At 45.3% G+C, this 16,658-nt stretch overlaps 1 protein-coding gene across 6 annotated transcripts in view; it reads left to right on the forward strand.

The window, feature by feature from the left end:
- Positions 1-16,658, forward strand: part of CRYBA4 (crystallin beta A4) — a 135,964-nt gene that overhangs the window by 57,584 nt on the left and 61,722 nt on the right. The window contains exon 1 of one of the 6 annotated variants that reach the window (XM_056529438.1): positions 13,981-14,049. The exons of the other annotated variants lie outside the window; for them this stretch is intronic. The gene's annotated coding sequence lies outside the window, so the exon portion shown is untranslated. Of the gene's footprint in view, positions 1-13,980; positions 14,050-16,658 lie in introns of those variants that run through there. 6 annotated transcript variants of the gene reach the window in all.

The raw sequence follows: 16,658 nt of genomic DNA on the forward strand, positions 1-16,658 counted from the left end.
ATAATCTAACAGAGTTGTTGTGCTTTAGACCTATACAAATGTGGTTGTAATGATGTTGGCTTTGTGGCTGTATCTCCACATCACATTACCAACCACAATTGCTCTAATAGTATTCAGCTTTCCTATTGCATGAAGATTTTTAGTACCATCATTATAAATCAGCAAATGTTTGTTAACTGATATATTGTGATCAGCTACAGTTAATACAAATCTATTGTTTACTCACTTATTCTACATCCCTAAATGAAATGTTTATGCCTATCTGCATATATTCTCTTACATTGCAATACAGTATGGCACTAAAAAGGTACTTATAATAATGTGGTTCTCCTGGGACACCAATGCAATATATATATATATATATATATATATATATATATATATATATATATATATATATAAAGGAAGATCAGGGCAGCACTCCAATAGTGTGAAAAAAAGATTAAATTTATTCCATCAAAACAATGTGCAAAACAGCAGCGACGTTTCGATCCTCTCCAGGATCTTTTTCAAGCTCCTGGAGAGGATCGAAACGTCGCTGCTGTTTTGCACATTGTTTTGATGGAATAAATTTAATCTTTTTTTCACACTATTGGAGTGCTGCCCTGATCTTCCTTTTTTACATTTGGATGGATCGTTGGACTTGATCCTTTTACAGGTTGCCTGCACCTTCTCTTATATATTGTTTGGACTTTTTTTAGTGCTGTTGCCCTTTTGTTTATATATATATATATATATATATATATATACATATATACAGCTACATTGGTGGGTTTTCACGCACTTCCCATTTAATGTATGGGCACAGCATCTGTAAAGTGTCTAGTATAAGTTTAGGTCTATTAATTGCAAAATTCAGCAAAACAACAACATTTTCGGTAAGCCATTTATAGGTAGAACCTTTTTTTGCCCAGTCAATCCCTTTAAAGCACGATGCAACAGGACACAAAAATGATGCAGGTTCCTTTTTTCTGCCCTATTGAGGTCAGGATCCAGACTGATACTGTTTATTGTCAAATTGAAGTAAATGGCAACAGGAGAAAATGGGTTAGGCATCATCCTATTTAAAAGAAAACGGTACCTTTTTTTTAACCCTGAAAGAAAAAGTAGGACATTTCCATGGGATGAAAACATGTGATGTAAACCAGCCTGGACCAAGTTTTACATAAAGGATTGCCTCACATTTGCCAAAAAAGGATTGCCTCACATTTTTGGTAGTAATGTACCGTGTTTATCGGGGAATACCACGCACCGGCCTATAACACGCACCCTCATTTTACCAAGGATATTTGGGTAAAAAAAGTTTTTTACCCAAATATCCATGGTAAAACGAGGGTGCGTGTGTGCGCGTGTATACCCCGATACACCCCCAGTAAAGGCAGGGGGAGAGAGTCCGTTGCCGCCCGCTTCTCTCCCCCTGCCTTTCCTGGGGTCTAGATCCCTGCTGCCGGCCCTTCTCTCCCCCTGACTATCGGTGCCAGCGCCGATAGCCAGGGGGAGAGAAGGGGCAGCGGCACCCATTGCCGGCGCCGCTGCCCTGTTGCCTCCCCCCATCCCCGGTGGCATAATTACCTGGGTCGAGTCCGCGCTGCTGCAGGCCTCCAGCGCGCATCCCCTGCGTCGTTGCTATGCACGGTGCGGCGCACTGACGTCATGCGCCGCGCCGTGCAGCGCATAGCAACGACACCGGGGACGCACGCCGGAGGCCTGCAGCAGCGCGGACCCGACCTAGGTAATTATGCCACCGGGGATGGGGGGAGGCAACGGGGCAGCGGCGCCGGCAATGGCTGCCGCTGCCCCTTCTCTCCCCCTGGCTGTCGGCGCCGCTTCTCTCCCCCTGACTATCGGCGCTGGCAATGGGGCGCCGGCACCGATAGTCAGGGGGACAGAACGGGCAGCGGCGCCGATAGCCAGGGGGAGAGAAGGGCCGGCAGCAGGGCTCTAGACCCCAGGAAAGGCAGGGGGAGAGAAGCGGGCAGCGACGGCCTCTCTCCCCCTGCCTTTCCTGGGGGTGTATCGGCGTATAACACGCACATAGACTTTAGGCTAAGAATTTTAGCCTAAAAAGTGCGTGTTATACGCCGATAAATACGGTAATGCTTTAATGTACAAAAAAGAAAGTTGCAACAGCACTCTTGGTCAAAAAATGGAGGCTCTTAGCGCACTTTTTGATCAAAATGTGTCCCCCCATCCACCACGCGGAGGTGGCCTCATATCGGATGGGACCCTAACATGATAACTCACCTCTGCTGTGCATATAGCCTCTGACTGTGTGACATGTTGGATCAGCCATTGACTAAACCACCTCCAGTCTGAGAGGGGTGGGGTGCACGGCTAAAGAGGGTGCCACACCCCCCAACTTACAAAGTAAAAACAAGAGGAAAAATAGCCAGCACAACAACCTAATACACAGGTGCCCGCTGCTGTGGCAAATACAACATGTACAAAAAAGAAAGTTGCAACAGCACTCTTGATCAAAAAATGGAGGCTCTTAGCGCACTTTTTGATCAAAATGTGTCCCCCCATCCACCACGCGGAGGTGGCCTCATATCGGATGGGACCCTAACATGATAACTCACCTCTGCTGTGCATATAGCCTCTGACTGTGTGACATGTTGGATCAGCCATTGACTAAACCACCTCCAGTCTGAGAGGGGTGGGGTGCACGGCTAAAGAGGGTGCCACACCCCCCAACTTACAAAGTAAAAACAAGAGGAAAAATAGCCAGCACAACAACCTAATACAACCTTGTATTAGGTTGTTGTGCTGGCTATTTTTCCTCTTGTTTTTACTTTGTAAGTTGGGGGGTGTGGCACCCTCTTTAGCCGTGCACCCCACCCCTCTCAGACTGGAGGTGGTTTAGTCAATGGCTGATCCAACATGTCACACAGTCAGAGGCTATATGCACAGCAGAGGTGAGTTATCATGTTAGGGTCCCATCCGATATGAGGCCACCTCCGCGTGGTGGATGGGGGGACACATTTTGATCAAAAAGTGCGCTAAGAGCCTCCATTTTTTGACCAAGAGTGCTGTTGCAACTTTCTTTTTTGTACATGTTGTATTTGCCACAGCAGCCGGTAATGCTTTAATGCAACAGGGCGTGGGCAACTTGCCAAAATTGACAAAACCTTGAAAACTAGAGATGAGCCAATCGAAGCTGACAAACCCAAATTTGTTACGAATTTGCAATGAATGCGAATATTGCCGCGATTCTAACTCGCGATTTGCTTCATTATACTCCATTTCCTGCGGTCCAGGCTCCAGGGCATCTAAAATGGCAGATCTACATGTTAGTACATGGGGCAAGGAATGCTGCGAAGGCTGGAAAGCAAGGCAGGAAGGGAAGTAGGCGGGATAACCCTGAATCACATGCAGGAAGCAGCCTATCAGCAGCCAGTCACTCCTGTGATGTCACAGCCCTTTATATTCGGCAGACATTTTGTGGCTCGTCATATCATTCATTACACTGCATACAGATAGGACGGACATCGCTATGTGTGTTACACAGAAAAGCTCATTCCAGCAGCGTTTCACATCCTAGTCACATTAGCGTTCTGGTGGACAGAGAGCAGTGTTTTTTTTCACTGAAAAAGATTTGTACTGCAGCCATTAACATCCCAGTCACTTTTTTCAGCATTGTATTACAGAGAGGGGCAGATAGCTGTGTGTTGCCTCATACATTTCAACAAGCTGCCTCAACTTCATAAATGTCACGATGCCGGCTGGCAGGTAGTGGATCCTCTGTGCCAGAGAGGGATTGGCGTGGACCGTGCTAGTGGATCGGTTCTAAGTCACTACTGGTTTTCACCAGAGCCCGCCGCAAAGCGGGATGGTCTTGCTGCGGCGGTAGTGACCAGGTCGTATCCACTAGCAACGGCTCAACCTCTCTGACTGCTGAAGATAGGCGCGGTACAAGGGAGTAGACAGAAGCAAGGTCGGACGTAGCAGAAGGTCAGGGCAGGCAGCAAGGATCGTAGTCGGGGGCAACGGCAGGAGGTCTGGAACACAGGCTAGGAACACACAAGGAAACGCTTTCACTGGCACAATGGCAACAAGATCCGGCAAGGGAGTGCATGGGAGGAGGTTAGATATAGTCAGGGACCAGGTGGAAGCCAATTAAGCTGATTGGGCCAGGCACCAATCATTGGTGCACTGGCCCTTTAAGTCTCAGGGAGCTGGCGCGCGCGCGCGCCCTAGAGAGCGGAGCCGCGCGCGCCAGCACATGACAGCAGGGGACGGGAACGGGTAAGTGACCTGGGATGCGACTCGCGAGCGGGCGCGTCCCGCTGTGCGAATCGCATCCCCAACGGCCATGACAGTGCAGCGCTCCCGGTCAGCGGGACTGACCGGGGAGCTGCAGGGAGAAAGACGCCGTGAGCGCTCCGGGGAGGAGCGGGGACCCGGAGCGCTAGGCGTAACAGTACCCCCCCCCTTAGGTCTCCCCTTTTTTTTGTCCGGTGACTGCCTCCCCTGGGATGAGGACACCGGGAAGGAATGGATGGTTTCCTCAATGACAGGCAGTACAGCAGGAGTAGGAATGGGGAGGGAGGGCAGAGGGTGAAGCTTGGCACGGGGCAGGGAGACACAAGGACGGGAGCCATGAGGGGACACAGAGGCTTGCCTGAAGGGACTGGGAGGGGGGGAGAGGCATTTTCTGTGGCAGGCAGAGTCCCTAACGACCTTAGGGGGACCGGATACAGGAGGAACCACAGGGTCACGGCAAGGGGTACTGGGAACCGGCTTTAGGCAGTCCTTGAAACAAGAGGGCCCCCAACTCTTGATCTCCCCAGTGGACCAATCCAGGGTTGGGGAATGGAGTTGAAGCCAGGGTAGTCCAAGGAGAATTTCGGAAGTGCAATTGGGAAGGACCAAAAATTCAATTCTCTCGTGATGAGGTCCGATGCACATTAGGAGGGGCTCCGTGCGGTAACGCACGGTGCAATCCAACCTGGCTCCGTTGACCGCGGAAATGTGGAGTGGCTTGACAAGACGGGTCACCGGAGTGCGGAATTTATTCACCAAGGACTCCCGAATAAAATTCCCAGAAGCACCAGAGTCCAGGCAGGCCACGGCTGAGAGGGAAGAGCTGGCTGAAGTAGAAATCCGTACAGGCACCGTGAGACGTGGAGAAGCCGACTTAGCATCAAGAGACGCCACACCCACGAGAGCTGGGTGCGAGCGTGCGTTTCCCAGACGTGGAGGACGGATAGGGCAATCCACCAAAAAATGTTCGGTACTGGCACAGTACAGGCAAAGATTCTCTTCCTTACGGCGATTCCTCTCTTCCAGGGTCAGGCGAGACCGATCCACTTGCATGGCCTCCTCGGCGGGAGGCCTAGGCGCAGATTGCAGTGGAGACTGTGGGAGAGGTGTCCAGAGATCTAAGTCTTTTTCCTGGCGGAGCTCTTGATGTCTCTCAGAAAAACGCATGTCAATGCGAGTGGCTAGATGAATGAGTTCATGCAGGTTAGCAGGAGTTTCTCGTGCGGCCAGAACATCTTTAATGTTGCTGGATAGGCCTTTTTTAAAGGTCGCGCAGAGGGCCTCATTATTCCAGGATAGTTCAGAAGCAAGAGTACGGAATTGTATGGCGTACTCGCCAACGGAAGAATTACCCTGGACCAGGTTCAGCAGGGCAGTTTCAGCAGAAGAGGCTCGGGCAGGTTCCTCAAAGACACTTCCAATTTCCGAGAAGAAGGAGTGTACAGTGGCAGTGACGGGGTCATTGCGGTCCCAGAGCGGTGTGGCCCATGACAGGGCTTTTCCAGACAGAAGGCTGACTACGAAAGCCACCTTAGACCTTTCAGTAGGAAACTGGTCCGACATCATCTCCATGTGCAGGGAACATTGCGAAAGGAAGCCACGGCAAAACTTAGAGTCCCCATTAAATTTGTCCGGCAAGGACAGGCGGAGGCTAGGAGTGGCCACTCGCTGCGGAAGGGGTGCAGGAGCTGGCGGAGGAGATGATTGCTGCTGAAGTTGCGACTGAAGTTGGTGCACAATGGTGGACATTTCCGACAGCTGGTGGGTTAGATGGGCGATCTGTCGGGATTGCTGGGCGACCACCGTGGTGATATCAGAGATATAAGGCAGAGGGACCTCAGCGGGATCCATGGCCGGATCTACTGTCACGATGCCGGCTGGCAGGTAGTGGATCCTCTGTGCCAGAGAGGGATTGGCGTGGACCGTGCTAGTGGATCGGTTCTAAGTCACTACTGGTTTTCACCAGAGCCCGCCGCAAAGCGGGATGGTCTTGCTGCGGCGGTAGTGACCAGGTCGTATCCACTAGCAACGGCTCAACCTCTCTGACTGCTGAAGATAGGCGCGGTACAAGGGAGTAGACAGAAGCAAGGTCGGACGTAGCAGAAGGTCAGGGCAGGCAGCAAGGATCGTAGTCGGGGGCAACGGCAGGAGGTCTGGAACACAGGCTAGGAACACACAAGGAAACGCTTTCACTGGCACAATGGCAACAAGATCCGGCAAGGGAGTGCATGGGAGGAGGTTAGATATAGTCAGGGACCAGGTGGAAGCCAATTAAGCTGATTGGGCCAGGCACCAATCATTGGTGCACTGGCCCTTTAAGTCTCAGGGAGCTGGCGCGCGCGCGCCCTAGAGAGCGGAGCCGCGCGCGCCAGCACATGACAGCAGGGGACGGGAACGGGTAAGTGACCTGGGATGCGACTCGCGAGCGGGCGCGTCCCGCTGTGCGAATCGCATCCCCAACGGCCATGACAGTGCAGCGCTCCCGGTCAGCGGGACTGACCGGGGAGCTGCAGGGAGAAAGACGCCGTGAGCGCTCCGGGGAGGAGCGGGGACCCGGAGCGCTAGGCGTAACAATAAACCTTAGTAGAGGAGGCAGGAAGAATTTGTTCCACAAATATACTGGTTATACTAGTCTGTAGATCGTATAATACCCAGCGGTCCATTCCTAATAGTCCTTGAAAGAGTGAAATTTTGTTTTTAGCTTTTTGTGCTGCAGCACTGTTGTCTTCTGCTGGTGTTGTGCAAAAATAAGTTTTTTTTAAGCGTACTGTACCGCATTTTTCTGGCCTCACAAGTGCATACCACATACGTACATCTAAGTAGTGTACTTTTTTATACCTGTTAATCTGTCAAGGGTCTACATACTGTGAAAGGACAGAAAAAAGTAATCACTGGCTGGTGTTTTACTAAAATACGTTTGTTTAAGCGTACTGTACCGCATTTTTCTGCCCTCATAAGTGCATACCACATACCTACATCTAAGTGGTGTACTATTTTGTGCCTGTTAATCTGTCAAGGGCCTACATACTGTGAAAGGACATCCAAAAGTAATCACAGGCTGGTGTTTTAACCCAATACGTTTATTAAGCGTACAGTAGCACATTTTTCTGCTCTCATAAGTGCATACCACATACCTACATCTAAGTAGTGTACTATTTTGTACCTGTTAATCTGTCAAGGGCCTAGATACTGTTAAAGTCATGCCAAAATAATCACCAGCTAGTGTTTTACTAAAATAAGTTTTTTTAAGCGTACTACACCGCATTTTTCTGCCCTCATAAGTGCATACCAAATACCTACATCTAAGTTGTGTACTATTTTGTGCCTGTTAATCTGTCAAGGGCCTACATACTGTGAAAGGACAGCCAAAAGTAATCACTGGCTGGTGCTTTACTCCAATACATTTATTAAGCGTACAGTAGCGCATTTTTCTGCCCTCATAAGTGCATACCACATACCTACATCTAAGTGATGTACTATTTTGTGCCTGTTAATCTGTCAAGGTTCCTACATACTGTGAAAGTACAGCCAAAAGTAATCACTGGCTGGTGTTTTACACCAATACTTTTTTAAGTGTACTGTAGCGCATTTTTCTGCCCTCATAAGTGCATACCACATACCTACATCTAAGTAGTGTACTATTTTGTACTTTTTAATCTGTCAAGGGCCTAGATACTGTGAAAGGACAGCCAATAGTACACACCTGCTGCTGTTCTAGACAAATACTGTTTTAAGCGTAGTGAAGCGTATTGTACTCCCCTCATATGCGCAATAATTATGTCAGGCAGAGTAGTGCCAGAAAGTGCACAGAGGAATGGCTAAATTCATCAGGAGCAGGCAGAGGTCACAGCAGAGTTGGGGTGTGTGACAGCCGGAGTCACAGCGTGAGGTCTGAGCTCCCGGTGTCAGCTAGCAGTCGTGTCGCGACCAGCAACCCAGATTGATCGGTTCACTTGGTCATCCACTTCATCCCAAGTTAGGTTCACTCGGTCATCCATTTCATCCTAAATAGCATCTGACACCCCCAGTCAACAGTCGGTGGATTCCTCAGACTCAACCCTCAGTTGGCATGGCCCTCATGCTGCTGCCACCTCCAGGCTCTGTCATTGTACTGCTCTATGGTCTCCTCATACTAATGCTACCACCACCAGGCTCTGTCATTGTGCTGCTCTATGGTCTCCTCATGCTAATGATACCGCCTCCATGCTCTGTCATTGTGCCACCATATGGTCTCCTCATGCTCATGCTACCACCTCCAGGCACTGTCATTGTGCCGCCATATGGTCTCCTCATGCTGATGCTGCCACCTCCAGGCTCTCTAATTGTGCTGCTCTATGGTCTCCTCATGCTGATGCTGCCACCTCCAGGTTCTCTTATTGTGCTGCTCTATGGTCTCCTCATGCTGATGCTACCACATCCAGGCTCTCTTATTGTGCTGCCATGGATACTGCAAAACATAATTAAGGTGCTGGCCCCCAGTTTCAGAAATTCCTTGCATTAAGGTCACTTTCAGGACTCCTGATGCCACCTCCAGGCTGTGCCATTCAGCCACTATATGTTATCCTCATGCTTCAGCCACCTCAAGGCTGTGCCATTCAGACACTACACGGTCTCCTCATTCCTCAGCCACCTCCAGGCTGTGGCATTCAGCCACTATATGGTCTCCTCATACTTCAGCTACCTCCAGACTGTGCCATTCAGACACTATATGGTCTCCTCATACTGATGCCACCTCCAGGCTCTGTCATTGTGCTGCCATGTGACATGTGACTCATTGTTAGGTATGGTCCTTTGTACCCACATGCCGGGGCCTGGGACACTAAAACTTGAGAGTTAAAATTTCAATGTCAAAATCCTCAATTTAAAAATCTTAAATATAAATTTAAAAATCTTAAATTTCAATGGTCTCCTCATGCTTCTGCCAACTCCAGGCTGTGCCATTTAGACACTATATGGTATCCTCATGCTTCCATACCTCCACGCTGTGCCATTCATCCAATAGATGTTTTACTGATGCTTAAGTCACTTCCAGGCTGTGCCATTCATCCAATATATGGTTTACTGATGCTTCATCCAACTCCAGTCTGTGTCATTCAGCAACTACATTGTTTAGTGATGCTGCTGGGCCTATTACCTATATATGTTTATGGTAGCACTAGGTACCATACATCTTCAATGGAAATTTCAAAATTCATCTTTTATTCTTAGAGATTGTGAGGTCCTATTTTCTCCTCATCTGCCGCCAATGCCAGGCTGTGCCATTCAGACACTATATGGTCTCCTCATGCTTCAGCCAACTCCAGGCTGTGCCATTCAGACACTATATGGTCTCCTCATGCTGCCACAAACTTAAGGCTGTGCCATTCAGCCACTATATGGTCTCCTCATGCTTCATCCAACTTCTGGCTGTGCCATTCATCCACTATATGGGCTCCTCATGCTTCAGCCACCTCCAGGCTGTGTCATTCAGCCGCTATATGGTCTCCATATATTGACTGTGTATTGTAGGAAACATGTGGGTATCCTTGAGTTACTCTCTCAGCATTATTGCCATGTTGATACCAGATCAATAATAAAAGTAAATTGCCAAGGACTAGCAGAAACAGGGAACTGTGGATACTGACCACCGGCTGCTGGAATTGACTGACTATCCCAGGTGGTAGATTTACCATTTTGAAGTTCCTCAGTCCCAGTAGGCTTTAAGTCGTTCATTCTTTCTTGTGGTTCTTCAGTTTCAGAATTAAGTTGTATCATGTTTTCCTGTTCCTCCGATAAGCTAATGTCACTGGAACACACAATACTCATATTGTCATCTAATGAAGGATAATTTTCTTCAGAGAACGTATGTATCATTTTATTATTTTGAATGTCAGGTGGTATTCTGACAATTTCTGATTGTAAAGGAATTTTGGAATCCGGGACACAGGTAAAAATAACTATTTTTAAGTGTATTGTAGCACATTTTTCTGCCCTCATAAGTGCATACAACATACCTACATCTAAGCAGTGTACTATTTTGTACCTGTTAATCTGTCAAGGGTCTATATACTGTGAAAGGACAGCCAATAGTACACACCTGCTGCTGTTCTAGACAAATACTTTTTTAAGCGAAGTGAAGTGTATTGTATTCCCCTCATATATGCAATAAGTATGTCAGGCAGAGTATGGAAATTTCAATTTCAAAATCCTTCATTTCAATTTCAAAATCTTAAATTTAAATGTAAAAATCATAGATTTCAGTGGTCTCCTCATATTCAGCAAACTGCAGGCTGTGTCATTCAGGCAAAAGATGGTTTACTGATGCTGCTGGGCCTGGGTCTGGGAATAAAATTTTTGTTATGGTAGCACTAGTTACCCAAAATCTTAAATTTAAATTTCAGAATTAATCTTTTAATCTTAGGGATTGTGAAGCCCTAGTGTCTACTCATGCTGCTGCCAACTCCAGGCTGTGTCATTCAGACACTATATGGTCTCCTCATGCTTCAGCCAACTCCAGGCTGTGCCATTCAGGCAATATATGGTTTACTGATGCTGCTGAGCCTGGGTCTGGGAATAAAAATTTTGTTATGATAGCACTAGCTACCCAAAATCTTCAGTTTAAATTTCAGAATTCATCTTTTAATCTTAGGTATTGTGAAGGCCTAATGTCTACTCATGCAGCTGCCAACTCCACACTGTGTCATTCAGCCACTATATGGTCAAAGTTGAACGCCGCGTCTAAAGTGAAAGTAAATCATTGCCAGTTAGCTCAGGGGACTGTTCGGGATGTCCGTGACTAAATTACAGCACACCTTGCCTCCAGGTGTCCAATCGCTGAAAGACTGCTCAGTGCCTGAGATCCAGACATGAGATCCAGGCAGAATCATTGATCAATGGTTAATTAATTAAACTGCACGGTCAATAGCGTACACGCAAAGAAATTCCAAAGTCCAAAATTGTGTATTTTTGGTCACTTTTTATATCATGAAAAAATGAATAAAAAGCGATCAATAAGTCCTATCAATACATTTTCCTGCATGTATTTATGATTTTTTCCAGAAGTACGACAAAATCAAACATATATAAGTAGGGTATCATTTTAATCATAGGGACCTACAGAATAAAGAGAAGGTGTCATTTCTTACAAAAAATTTACTGTGTAGAAACAGAAGCCCCAAAAAGTTACAAAATGGCGTTTTTTTCAATTTTGTTTCACAATGATTTTTTTTTCTCGTTTTGCCCTCGATTTTTGGGTAAAATGACTGACGTAATTACAAATTAGAATTGTTGGCACAAAAAATAAGCCATCATATGGATTTTTAGGTGCAAAATTGAAAGAGTTATGATTTTTAAAATTTAAGTAGGAAAAAACGAAAATGCAAAAATGGAAAAACCCTGGGTCCTTAAGGAGTTAATTTAGATTTGGCGCAAATAAATTCGGATCGAACCAAATTTTGGGGAAAAATTCAGCGAATCGTTCGAATCGAATTTTTCAAAAGTTTGCTCATCTCTTTTGAAAACCGTCAATTTTGCCGTTCACCAGAAATTCCTGGTGTTGGACAACCTGTTTCTTTTCAATAAATTGTGTTTGCTCAGGTTGAGTTAATCTTATTTCACTTTTATTTTATGTGAAGATCTGAAACAATTAAATGAGACACATATGCAAAATAGATTAAATAAAGCAAACACTTTTTCATCTCACTGTAGCTTAGTTTCTGTAAAAAAGCCTTTTATCTAATAAAAGTATGTTAGGGAATTGCTAATAAATCTCAATATCTGGCATAAAATGTAGCTTCAATGTAGCGATAAACTTCAATTATTCTAACAAATAAACCAAATCTTGTTTCAGAATCCTAATTAGTTCTATTTATGTGTTTTGCCTGCATACAGTAAACACCATTCAGTCTACTTTACACTTCAGAAAATTTGCAGAACTTTAGATTTGTGCACATTCAGCACTTTCACTTAGGAAATATGTACTGTATATCGGCGCCAATTGTGGTGTTGTGATGATTACATATGCTAGAATAAAAAAAGGAGAAATACAAAAAAATAGTAACAGTAGTAATAGTAACCTTGTGTGTAAAGAAAAATAACACTTTATCCACTTAAAAGAAGCCTCCCTCCTCTATACCTGCCTATTATTAAATAGCTGTTTAGAATCTGTGCACTCACTATAAAAACATATGTGGTAGCTTGGGGGAGTAGGGTATATGGGAGTGTAGCTGTACGGTTACTAAAGGTGCTTGCTTAACCCTTTCTATTTGTGATGCCAGGGTGAGGGCTATTCTCTGCATGCTTGTCCTACCGCCACCCTTCCCAAAAGCGATCTGGAGATAGGAAATAATTGATTGTCCACAACCGAAGATTTGCAGAAACTTGTCAGAACTTTTACTGAAGATTTTAGGCAATAATGAACTGGAACAGTCCATACAACAGAGTCTATTAGAGTGTGAAAAGTGGTTGGGACCTCGTGAGTCTATTGAGCTTAGGAACATAATTGTTGCGGTGATCCACTGGATTTAGGGGTTTAGATTTGGTCCAGTAATCACGCTAGCTTTAGTGGGGATTGAGATTTTAACTCACGGTTTCGTTTTATGCTGAGGCCGGCAGACTTCTGGCCTAACTTGTCTTTGAAAGTTGCGGAGCTCCGTCCTGCTAGTCCGGCATCCACGAGAGCAGCAACCCAAGAGAGTGTTAATTGGCTACAGCTCCCTTATATGGGTAGGGGCTGGACTTAAGCTCACTGGTCCATACAACTGTCACATGTGACCCAAGGACCTCCAAAAGTCCTCCAACATACCATGGAGGAATTAACACAGTTACATGACCGAAGGTCCTGCGACGCTAACAAGGTATACACTATATTAAGTATACACATTATTAAATATATACATAATAGCATCATTAAGTTAGAGAAGGAGGAGGCGACTAAGGGCTGTCCCACCTGGGGGACCCTACCTGAACGTAGTAACTCTGACTTTGGGGACCACCATACAAGGTACGGTATGCAATACGGTACCGGGACACCACACATAACTCTGAGGCCTAATAGGGGTCCAAGCTTGATGCTGACGGATTATATTACACAGTGAAGGCTGACTGTGCTAGGGAGTGGTCACTACACATGAATACATAGAGATTGTTTTTAGTTGAATTAGAGCACTCTGCTCTGCTTTTTTTTTTTTGTGCGCACTGGGGTCTGCAGAAGGGATTCCAGTTCTCCTGTCTTGTAAAGCAGTGGGGATTGATCATGATATTTAATAGGAATCTGTCAGCTCTATATCATGCATAGAATGCAAGTGCCAAGGAGTTGCTGACCAGCAGCATGCATGTCTCCTCCCTCCCCAACCCCTCCCTGCTTTGACTGATTGACATACAATGCTAAGTGCTGGAAGGTGAGCCTTGCACATCATTTATGCAGTTCACAGAGAGGTGTGGGAGAGATGTATGTTGCGCCTCAGCAACTCCTTGACACTTGAGCTCTATGAAAGATATAGAGCTGACAGATTCCTTTTAAATATCATGAACAATCCCCACTGCTTCATGAGACAGGAGAACTGGAAGCCTTTCTGCAGACACCCCATACCCCAGTGCACACACACCAAAAGCAGAGTGTTAAGTTTATACTTTGCATTGCTGCTCTAAATCCACTCAGCAACAAAAAAAAACTGCCTTGTTATTTTGCGGGGACGTCACAGGGGGAGTCGTGACATCACGATACTCCTGCCCCGGCCACGATACTCCGGCCCCGTGGTTGCCACCAGGCTGGTTGTGAGCTGGCACTGCGGCATGCAGCTCAAACAGGTGGGTGGCGAAAACAAGATTGCGGGGGTCCCCAGTGGTGGGACCCCCACGGTGAGACATCTTATCCCCTATCCTTTGGATAGGGGATAAGATGTCTCAGGGCCGGAGTACCCCTTTAAGTGAATTTGCATGTGGCATCACTGTGAGTGTTAGATCCTAAGCTTCTACAATTAGTAAAACCACAAAGCTTTTTGACTTATTCAGCAGTTGCGTAAATAGAAGTTATGCTGAAGTCTTCTTGTTGATGAGTAGAATTACTACAGAATTAGAAATCGTGTAGGCTACCTAAGATGCCATACTCCAGCAATAAAGTCTGATGACTAAAGTGGCCAAATATCATTTCAGCATGTACAATTTGCCTTCAATTTATTTTGACCCATAACAGTTTCTTTGTTTGACAGTGTGGATATGGGGGAATGTGATGGGGGACTCAGTAATACTAACTTTTTTGTGGAATAATTTGAGTTTTATTTAAGGGAAGAGTCCCGTTTGTACAAAAATCACATGAGGGAGATTTATCAAAACCTGTACGGAGGAAAAGTTGCTGAGTTGCCCATAGCAACCAATCAGATCGTTTCTTTCATTTTTGAAAAGGCCTCTGAAAAATGAAAGAAGAAATCTGATTGGTTGCTACGGACAACTCAGCAACTTTTCCTCTGGACAGGTTTTGATAAATCTCCCCCTTGGTCTTTTATCATTGTTATATAGACAATATTTTGTTGTTGTTTGGAAGGGCTCTGTAAAGCAAGCTGAAAAATTTGTACCAGATCTGAAAAAAAAAAACTATTTACAGGAAAAATACAAAAGTAACAGGAGGAGAGTATATTTAACCCCTTAACGACCACAGACATAAATGTACGTCCTGGTGCGGTGGTACTTAGCGCACCAGGGCTTACATTCACGTCATTTGTATGACCACGAGCATCGGAGTGGTGCTCGTGTCATACACTGCATGTCCCGGCTGCTATCAGCAGCCGGGTACCCGCCGGTAATGGCGGATATCGGCGATCGCCTTTAACCCCTCAGATACCGTGATCAATACAGATCACGGCATCTGCGGCAGTGCACATGTTAAAATAGATGATCGGATTGCTTGCATCGCTGCCGCGGGGATCCGATCATCTGTAATAGCATCCGAAAGTCCCCTCACCTGCCTCCGGCCGTCTCCCGGCATCTTCTGCTCTGGTCTGAGATCGAGCAGACCAGAGCAGAAGATAGCCGATAATACTGATCAGTGCTATGTCCTATGCATAGCACTGAACAGTATTAGCAATCAACTGATTGCTATTTATAGTCCCCTATGGGAACATAAAAAGTGTTTAAAAAAGGTGAAAAGTCCCCTCCCCCAATAAAAATGAAAATTTTCCTTATTTCCCATTTTACCACCAAAAAGCGTAAACATTTTTTTTTATAAACATATTTGGTATCATCACGAACTATCGAAATATAATGTTAATGATCGCGTATGGTGAGCGGCGTAAATGTAAAAAATGCTGCTTTTTTGTCACATTTTATTCAAATATTTTAAAATAAAAAGTGATCTAAAAGTTTTATATATGCAAATGTGGTATCAATAAAAAGAGCCCTCATACCACCCCATATACGGAAAAATGAAAAAGTTATAGGTGGTCAAAATAGGGCGATTTTATATTACTGATTTTTTACAAAAAGTTTGAGATTTTTTTAAGCGGTACAAAAAATAGAAAAGTATCTAGCCATGGGTATCATTTTATTCGTATTGACCCAGAGAATAAAGAACGCATTTCATTTTTACCCTAAAGTGTACAGTGAGAAAACTAAACCCTCCAAAGTGTTCAAAATTGTGGTTTTCCTTTATATTTCCTGCCATAAATTTTTGGGTAAAATGGGAGGTTTCATTGCAAAATACAATTGGTCATGCAAAAAACAAGCCCTTATGTGGGTCTGTAGATGGAAATATAAAAGAGCTATGGATTTTAGAAGGCGAGGAGGAAAAAACGAAAACGCAAAAATAAAATTGGCATGGTGCTTAAGGTCAAAATGGGCTTGGTCCTTAACTCCTTAAGGACGCAGGGTTTTTCAGTTTTTGTTTTTTAGTTTTTTCCTCCTTACCTTTTAAAAATCATAACCCTTTCAATTTTCCACCTAAAAATCCATATTATGGCTTATTTTTTGCATCACCAATTCTACTTTGCAGTGACATTAGTCATTTTACCCAATAATCCACGGCAAAATGGGAAAAAAATCATTGTGCGACAAAATTGAAGAAAAAAAGGCAAATTTTTTTAACTTTTGGGGGCCTCCGTTTCTACGTAGTGCATATTTCCTTAAAAATGACACCTTATCATTATTCTGTAGGTCCATACGGTTAAAATGGTACCCTACTTATATAGGTTTAATTTTGTCGTACTTCTGGAAAAAATCATAACTACATGCAGGAAAATTTATTCATCTTGCCACCCGCATTGACATGCGTTTTCCCGAAAGGCGTCAGGAGCTCCGCCAGGATATGGACTTTCTTCGCACGAGGCGGTTTCTCTCCTCGGCTCCTCTCTCCTCTGGTCCTCTGCAATCCGTTCCTGTGCCTCCCGCCGTGGAGGCTATGCAAGTTGACCGGTCTCGCTTGACAC

This window comes from Hyla sarda, chromosome 1 (genome assembly GCF_029499605.1).
Source record: "Hyla sarda isolate aHylSar1 chromosome 1, aHylSar1.hap1, whole genome shotgun sequence".
In the NCBI taxonomy this organism is placed as follows: Eukaryota; Metazoa; Chordata; class Amphibia; order Anura; family Hylidae; genus Hyla; species Hyla sarda.